At 31.7% G+C, this 9403-nt stretch overlaps 1 long non-coding RNA gene across 1 annotated transcript; it reads right to left on the reverse strand.

Moving 5' to 3' along the window:
• Positions 1-1111: 1111 nt before the first annotated feature.
• On the reverse strand, positions 1112-5113 carry LOC134714109 (uncharacterized). Its single transcript, XR_010106489.1, has 3 exons — positions 4832-5113; positions 2856-3062; positions 1112-1476 (listed from the first exon to the last, which is right to left on the reverse strand). It is a non-coding gene; the product is annotated as an uncharacterized LOC134714109 (long non-coding RNA).
• Positions 5114-9403: the final 4290 nt, after the last annotated feature.

Consider the following 9403-nt stretch of genomic DNA (forward strand, 5'->3'; position numbering starts at 1 on the left):
CGTACTTTATTTGGACTTTTTTACTTTTTTGGATTCGAGCGTCACTGATGATCTTATCATGGAATGATCTTATGTAGACGTAACGCGCGTCTGCCGTATATACAAAATTTAGTCTCTGTATCTATGATGAGTTTATTATCAACAATGATGTGATTACCCATGAGACAACTCTGAGACAACCTGAGACCGAATGACGAAGAACTAACAGTCTGCACAGTTAGCCACTAGTTCGATGCCTCAGACTAGTGAAATTATATTTGGACTAGTAGGTTTTTGCAAAACTTTGTTTGGACAAATAAGAAAAAAGCAGAATATTGGTCTTTCGGACTAGTAGTTGACTGAAAGTTTTTGGTTCAGATTGAACTAATGTCTATAAGTCTTCGTACGACCTTCAACAAAGAGTAAAACAAAAACCACACATCAAGCTTTAGAGACCCCATATGCGTGTAAAACAATTCAAAAGAGAAAACTAACGCACTGATTTTATATTATACTGATGTAATTACAAAACAGTCAACAAAAACATATACTAAACACTGGACACTTTTAATTTGCAAAACACTCATTTGCAAATCCGCCGCCGCCTCAAACAAGAGCTACAATATCATGTATATAACCAAAATGTGCAGAATTACATGGGATTCAATAATTTCATTGGTTTTCTACAGTTACTTTCATATTTATTATGCAATTTGAATTATAAAAACATGGGATTTTCAATATCCCATGGGACAGGGCAAAATCCCATGGGATTTACCATTATCCCATGGGATTTTGGTTAAATTCCATGGGATTTTTTTTTGTCCCATGGGATTATTGTAGTCCCATGGGATATTTTTTATCCCATGGGACAAAAAGGGATTTTTAATATCCCATGGGACAAATTAAAATCCTATGGGATTTTAATAGTAAATATATAGATATAAATAAACAGTAATGTGTATGTTACAATGTATTCTATTTGGTAGTAAATTATTATAAGATGAATCTTTTTAATTGAATATCTTTTTTTCTTGGGAAATGTTAAATTAGCATATTGTTCTTTAACTGTTCAAAACTAAACTTTTAAACAACAAAGCAGATAATGTAAGTATCAATATATGTTTATTCATGAATTATAGAATACTTTCTTGAAACACAATTATTTGCCATTTGAAATCAATAAAAACTCTATTGTTAGGCTTAACATATTAGTAGCTATTTAAGTAAATCTATTTTTTTTCACAATATCTCTCAACACAAAACATTAATAGTTTCTTATCATCCAGCATTGTTTGATGGTATAGTCCACTTTTTGGACATTCGGCACAGAACTTTGACATTATTGTGGTTTCAATATTTTTTTGAATTTAAAAGAACTTCAAATCATTGACTGAGTGATGAAAATAATAACTAATCCAACTTTTGTCTTTGAATTTATTCTGGTCTTGTTTCTATGTTTTCTCCATTTATTCTAGGTGGTGAATTTCAATCCTTCTGAAAAAGAACCAATAAAATCTTAAGTAATGGATTATACAAAATTGTAAACCTACATGTAGCAATAATATGATTTTCAATAAAAATAGCTATGTGGTATGGATTTTACTGATTGTTAAAGGTTGTCCAGTGTCATCAGTTGCTAACGGCCTACATCCTTTGGTCTCTGATGGAGGGTTGTCAAATTAGCAATATACCACATCTTCCTATTCTAATATTCTTCTTTATAAGATTTGGGTATTTTCCCAAGTTATATACATAATATATATATATACTGTAAATTCGGAATTAATGCGAGTTTTTTTTATTGTGAAAAATGCAACAGAGTTGTAGACACAATAATTTAAACTTGCATTATGAAATAATTTATATGGATTAAACAGGATTTTTCTCAAAATCGTAAAATTAAAAATCGCATTTAAGTCTAAAATGACAGAATCGCAATAATAAATGCACGCAATAATTTATGAATTTACAGTATAAAGATCAATGTTAAAACTTTAGACAACTATAATAACATTCCATTATTCACAAGAATTTGCAATATAAAAAATGCAGACAACAGAAACAATATTTCTTTAAGCTTTTGAAGGTCAGTCAGATTTCAATTTGTGTTTTATTTCAATGAAAAAATACCTTGAACTCTTTGAACATATTGGAAATTATAACATTGATACAAAAAAAATATGTATGTTTTATCTTTATTTTTTGTGTTGTTGGCTTGCTGTCTCATTTTAATATACATTTAAACATACATCAATAATCTTCTTCTTTATTAAAAGTAAAAATGGGATATTTTTGATTTTGATATCCCAATACATTATAGTTCTATCAAATAACTTATTACCAAGTTCAAAAACACCAATGTGTTTGATATTAATTTTAAGACATGTATAAATGTTCCAGACCATATCAGTATTCGGATCTTACTTTTACGGTCCAGAACTTACAGTCTCACCATATGTGTACAGTCAGACCATTTAAGTATACTTGTCTGGTACCAGCTCGACCAAACCTGTGTTTTTATTTTAACTGCAATTAAACTTTTTGTATTATTCTATTAAAGATTTCAGTTATGTTGATCTGTACTATAATTTGTTTGTAATAAACTTGACCAACTTCTTAAAATTGGGCAGACTGTATGCGTACAGTCCAAATACTTGTATGTTCTGGAACATAAACATGATTAACAAGCATTTGGCAGGATGTCATGCTAAAATCCCATTAATATTAGTACTAAATTTTGAGTATATACATGTAAATCCACAAGTTACTTACTGAAATTCATGGTGAACACTCACCAAAAACTTACAATTTAGAGGAAAGACTGGAAAGATGAATGCACTATAAACACTATTAAAACAGAGCATAAAACTTACCGTAAAACAAGATGTTTTACATTTATCCAGGAGCAGGATAATTGAAAAGTTGTTTTTTCTTTCTCTGCTGTCCATCATCATGATCATATAACCTTTGAATTCATTCATGCAAAATATGAAAATCTGCAAAGGTAAGACCTAGAACCTCAACTTATCCACATCTTCAATTTTGAACTGCATACTTGTCCTTTTCATCTTGCTGACAACCTAAACATAAAAAATGATAAAAACATAATTCTAGATTGACTAAATGTGTTTTTATTTTTGTTGGTACATGTATAAATAATTTTCCCAACTTTAAAACGAACACATCATCACCAAAGAGGAGGTCATACTAACCTCTGAAATATTTAAACAAACCGAAATTATTACTTGATTAAGATCTTGTAAATTAATGGCATAGATACTCTTATTTTTGAAAACTTGATGTCTATTGCATACTTATATTCCTTTGTATGAGAGTATGCATATTAAGATAGACTCCAAGGACTTTAATGTAAGCATGATTAATTTTTCAGTCACTGACCATGCTGACAGTTTTTTAGCTCTATGTCTACATTTTGAGAGAATCTTGCAAAACTGTATATTCTGATATTCAGAACTTATTGTGAGGTTTTTATTAATACAACTGAAAGCTGTATTTCGTTTTCATTCCTGATACATATGTATGAGCTGAAGACCAGTGCCGAATTTTTCTCACTGCATTGAAGACCCATAGGTGACCTTTGGCCGTTGTCTGCTCTTTGATTGGGTTGTTGTCTCTTTGTCAAATTCCCAGTTTCCACTTCCCATTTTATATCATGTATGCTGATTTTTCTTAAATTACAATATTCAATCATGCAATTTTGTCCATTATTGAAAATACGATAAGCAAAAATAAATGGACAAAATATTTAACATTTATATATATGTAATGTAAAAGACTTTTTTTAAAATTCAAAACAGTTGCCTACACTGTTAATTTCCTTGTTTGATTTCATATTTTTAAAGCCTTTATAGCTAGCTAGATGGTATGCAGGGGTGGATCCAGCCATTTTAAAAAGGGGGGGGGGTCCCAACCCAAGACAAAGGGGATGGTCCTATATTCATTTGATTTGTTTAATAGTCTCATACAAGAATATATATGGTTTGAGGGTGGGGATCAGGGATCCTGAAATTTTTCACCTAACCACTGGATGACAGGGGATCTCAACCATTTAAAAGTTTCTCAAACATGTGGGGGTGGGGGTGAACCCCATGGACTCTCCCTATATTTCCTTTGATTTGTTTTATTGTTCTATACAAGAATATATAAATATGGTTTAGGGGTGGGGATGTTGACTGTTTACAAGTTTTCAAACAAGAGGGGGTGGGACTTCACTTTTATTTTATTTCATTATTAATTTTATTGTCCCCGACAAGAATATATATGATTTAGGGGTGGGGATCTGGATCGTTCACAAGATAATAGCACATTCTCAAATTGAACAGGGTGGGGTAACCCCCTAAGACCTCCTTTTAATTTCATTTGATTTGTTTTATCGTCCCATTCAAGAATATATATGGTTTAGGGATGGGGATCTGGACCTTTTACAAGATAATAGCATATTCTCAAATTGAAAGGGGTGGGGATTACCTCCCATGGACTCACCCTCCCTTCTTTCTTCCCCCCGAAATACCTTTTAATAAGCCCCAATGCACAGATAGTTCACAGTATTTTCCCTTGATTTACACTATAAAAGAAAATACACTATACAGGTGTAATTTTTTTTTAAAAAGATAATACAACTGAAGACCACCATGACCAGTGGTGGATCCAGAATTTTTCATAAGTGGGGCCCACTGACTGCCTAAGAGGGTCCTGCTCCTGCCATGACTCGGTGATTCCATATATAATCAACTAATTCTTTTCCCAAACAGGGGGCCCTGAACTCCTGATCCCCCCTTTATTTTCCTCATTTCAATCACCCTGATATAAATTTAGTTTTATCACTTACAATAGGAATGGTTTGAATTCCCCAATAATTCTTATATACCATTAATATCAACATATTTCATTGTTGATAAATGAAAGGCAAAAGTTTTCTATGGGTAGAAATGGATAGTAGGAAGCTTTCAGATTCACACCATGCATGCCGGTGGCTGTGTTCAAAGTGCTGGGTTTTTATGACCCTCGTTGTTTGCGGACTAACTATTTAGGCCAGTGGTGGATTATAGTGTGCGTGCATTAATCTTCTATACCTTCTTAATCAATATACTCAAATACTGACGGCAAGTGTTGTAATGATGTATCATTCAATGTCTTTTTGAAATCACCGTGCTATTTACATGTGGGATCGAGAATGCAGGGGAAGGAAACTTGTCAATTATGTTTATTTCTAAGCCAAAATAAAATGAGCCGCCGTAAAATTAACCTTGGGTAATAACAGTGCATGTAAGGCTCGTCTCGGAGGGGTGTCTTTTTTTCTGTCTTCTTTTTTTAGTTATATTTTTAATAACTTACACTTTTTCAACATTATTCTCTTTCTTTCATTGTACTTTATTCCTTTTTTTCTTTGTCCTTTGTTCTCTATTCTGTTAATTCACATCCATACCCTCTTAATATGTGTATGTGGACTTACTGTAGTTTATTTTTTAGTTCTGGCAGAGATATTAGATACAATATATATGTCTCTGGTTCTGGTATTATGCGATAAGTCAATTTCTTTTTCATGCAGTGTCATGAAATATAATGGTTATATGCATATCAGCCAAGATTGTGCGAAACATTTTAATAAACAATTCAACACTACATACACGTTATGTGAATTTTATTAAAAATCGACGAAGAACACAAATTTGGCAGCTAGTGCCCCTTAAACAGGTAAAGTTCAATTAACAAATTGTGATCTACTGGCATTCAACACCAAATTACTTACTTGCTGTATATTGATAAATGTGATTGTATATTGTCAATACCTCAACATCGAGAATACGTCATGTGAGGTGTTGGTCGCTACGTTTGATACGGGGTCAACGGTAGCGGCTTCGAGACAGAGAAAAACATCCAGGTAAAAAGTGTAGAATTTAGTTTTTAAAAATTTGAGTTGTAAATTTTCCTAAAAAGTACTTAATTCCGTTCATCTAGTTGTAAATTTTCCTAAAAAAAAGTACTTATTTCCGTTCATCTATTATGGGTATAAACTAAACTGAACAAGAAAAGTATTAGTAAACAGACAGAAAGTCCGACGTTGAATTCATTATTTTACAATGAATTGTTTAAATATATGAGAGAATGTTTTACGAGAATTTTCTTTAATTACAGATAAATGTATTTTAGGTTCAGGAAATGATTTATTCTTCGGGTACGTCTAAACAACCGCCCAGGACCTCCTGAGTGCACTCAGGACATACAAAGTGCATTCAGGACCCATTACCGTAATCATATCTGCACACATGATGGATGTTTATATTCGTTATACGCTTCTTATTTTAGAGTTAAATTTTGGTAGAAGTTGAAATCGCAGGGGCGGATCCAGCCATTTTAAAGGGGGGGGTTCTAACTCCCCAGAACCCCCTCCCCCCTCTGGATCCGCGCCTGAATCGAACTTAGATAGATATGTTAATTCTTATAAAATAATAAGGGGACGTGTCACTGATTACACAACTACTGAGCCATGAATTATCCAATCAACAAAATTGATTGGATTATCTTTATTGTTTTTTAGGAATTGTATTGTTTATCTCAGTTTTACCTTTAACATGAATTTGCATATAGAAAAAATAAAATATATATCTCATTCGATGTGCTTTTTCCGTTTATTTTTCATGATGACGGGTAAATTAATTTGTTGTGTTATACGTTTTGCAGTCCTGGTGCAGTTCACGAATAAAGAAAATTATTTTATAGTTGCGTTTTTTTCTGTAACAAGTTCGATTTTTGTTTTTCATAGTGATTCTTCTCTCTCTCTCTCTCTAAATAAAGTTTTTAAACAAACACAATGTTGACTGAATATAAAATTTTATTACATTTGTATATCTTTATTCTCAACAAACCATTATACAAGAGAAGACAATTATGTACAATATTCAGTTTAACCTTAACGGAAATCTGTGCACGAAGACTTAGTCGTGGTTTGAACGGATTTCGTGTCAATAAACTGTCTTCGAAATAGTCTTTAATGTTTGTGTCATTTTGGTCTTTTGTGGATAGTTGTTTCATTAGCAATCATACCACATCTTTTTTATAATTTCTCGCTACTACAATCTAACTTACATATTTTTTAGAAATAATTATACCCAAAATATCATAATTTTCAAAAAACCGAGACGAAAACAACGGCGACAAGTTCATTTTCAGAATTTATTTCCGCATTGAAATTCGTTTCAGGCTTGTGAAACTGGACAAAACGACTTTAATTAGAGAAAAAAAAACTTAATAAAAACGGATTTCTTAAAATATTCGTATAACTCAAAAATAAAATTCCTGGACAAGTTCGATAAAAATTAGAAAAGTACGGCTTTTACCGTTAAGAACGGATTCCATATACAAAACTTTAATTAATATAAATTCTTTTAAAGTATGAACATTAATTTCCATTTTCAAACTCGTGCAAAGAATTAATTACTGGTCCAGGACATGATAATAAAATTAAGAATAAAACTTAAAAATTTATGGAACGAAATTTTAATAAAAGACGAAAATCTTAAAACATCGTGATATTCATTCTAAACGTCACAATATTACTTCCCGCATGGTCACACTGTACTAACAACGCAATATATAAAACAACAATAAAGATAATCCAATTAATTTTGTTGATTGGATAATTCATGGCTCAGTAGTTGTGTAATCAGTGACACGTGCCCTTATTATTTTCTAAGAATTACAAATGTAACATATCTATCTAAGTTCGATTTCAAATTCTACCAAATTCAACTCTAAAATAAGAAGCGTATAAAGAATATATGCATCCATCCTGTGTGCGATGACTATAAAGGGTCCTGAGTGCACTTTGTATGTCATGAGTGCAATCAGGAGGTCCTTCAAGCGGTGTTTAGACGTACCGTTATTCTTCTGGAAGCTTCAATTTTTTTTTATCAATAACTTTTACACAAGGAGACATTTTTGTTTTTTGACAGCATGAACCCCAGTTAATGAGAAAACACAAATTAAGAAAGAAAATCGTTTGCAATTAAATTTTATAGAAGGAAAAAGGGGGGGGGGTAATAAACAAATTTTATTTACGCTCACATACTTCTAAACAGATTTGCATATGTAAGCTCTCTATAGATAATGTTAAATTATTTCAGGAGTTTTGAAAAAAAGAATATCAACAGTTTAATTTCGACTAAAATAGTGATTCTTTTTATAGATTTGGTACCTCAGTTTCGACTCAACATTTCATTTTGAATTGTTAGATGGCAAACTCTTTAGGAGAATATTGTATCTGTTCTTTGTGTAATTATGGTGATATTGGCGATAATATTCATTATAACAAGGCCTTGTACAAATCCTTGATTATAGAATGTTTGGCAATATAAAAAGAAGAAAGTAGACAAACCCTAATTATGCAGGGTTTCACAAGTTGATCTCCAAGCGGCCCACATTGTACATATAATAAGATCTATATTTTTCAACGTTTTCAAAATGAAATAACTTGAATCGAAAATTTCACAACTGTGAAAAATTGTTATTTCTAAACGTCTTTAATTATTATTTCGGAAAACAAATTATTTAGCATATTCATATATTTTCATAATTTTTTCCAAGGAAACCTTTTTTTTTGCAAAGTTTACTTCTATATGTTTTTAACCATCACCAGCGACTTATTCTCTGCCATTACCAATTAGTCCTAATTATTAAAGATCAATTGACCAAATTCAAATGATGATTGGTATATCGTATTGAATATGACCATCGGTCATCCGTGACGTATCCCAAATAACGACGCATGCCGATAGATAGATCATAGTTTATTAATTAGCGTCTCGCAATTTAAATTTCATCAAGGGGACTTAATTAAACCAGTTTCTATACAAATCTTGAAAAAACGATGTACATGTACTTTTTAATATTTTTGAAACAAATTACGAAAACGTTTAGTGTAAAAATCACCGAATATAAATGTTTCTTTCTTGCAAGTTTTGGCATTTGTAAATAACATTAACGTTTTGGAATTCTAATGCAAAAGACAGTCGATTCAAATTGAAATAACTTCTTTAAAGATGGTTTGATTTTTCAGAGACACATGTATTATATATGTCTCAATACATGTATTATATGTCTCTGATTTTATCAAAACAAAAATTACAAAATTATAAAATATGTTAGTTATCGAATGTATACCCTGAACTCTTACTATTATATATTCATGTCCTAAGTTAATTAACGTCCCGTGTGCAACCAGGAGATCCTGAACGGTTTTTAAACGTACCATTATTTTATACGCATATATTCAAAGCTGTTCTTAATTATATGCATACTAGGTATCAGTGGCGGATCCAGGGGGGTTCTGGGGTTGGAACCACCCCTTTTTTGAACGATCAATGCATTTGAATGGGGACATATGGTTGGAACCACCCCCTTT

This window comes from Mytilus trossulus, chromosome 4 (genome assembly GCF_036588685.1).
Source record: "Mytilus trossulus isolate FHL-02 chromosome 4, PNRI_Mtr1.1.1.hap1, whole genome shotgun sequence".
Lineage (NCBI taxonomy): Eukaryota > Metazoa > Mollusca > Bivalvia > Mytilida > Mytilidae > Mytilus > Mytilus trossulus.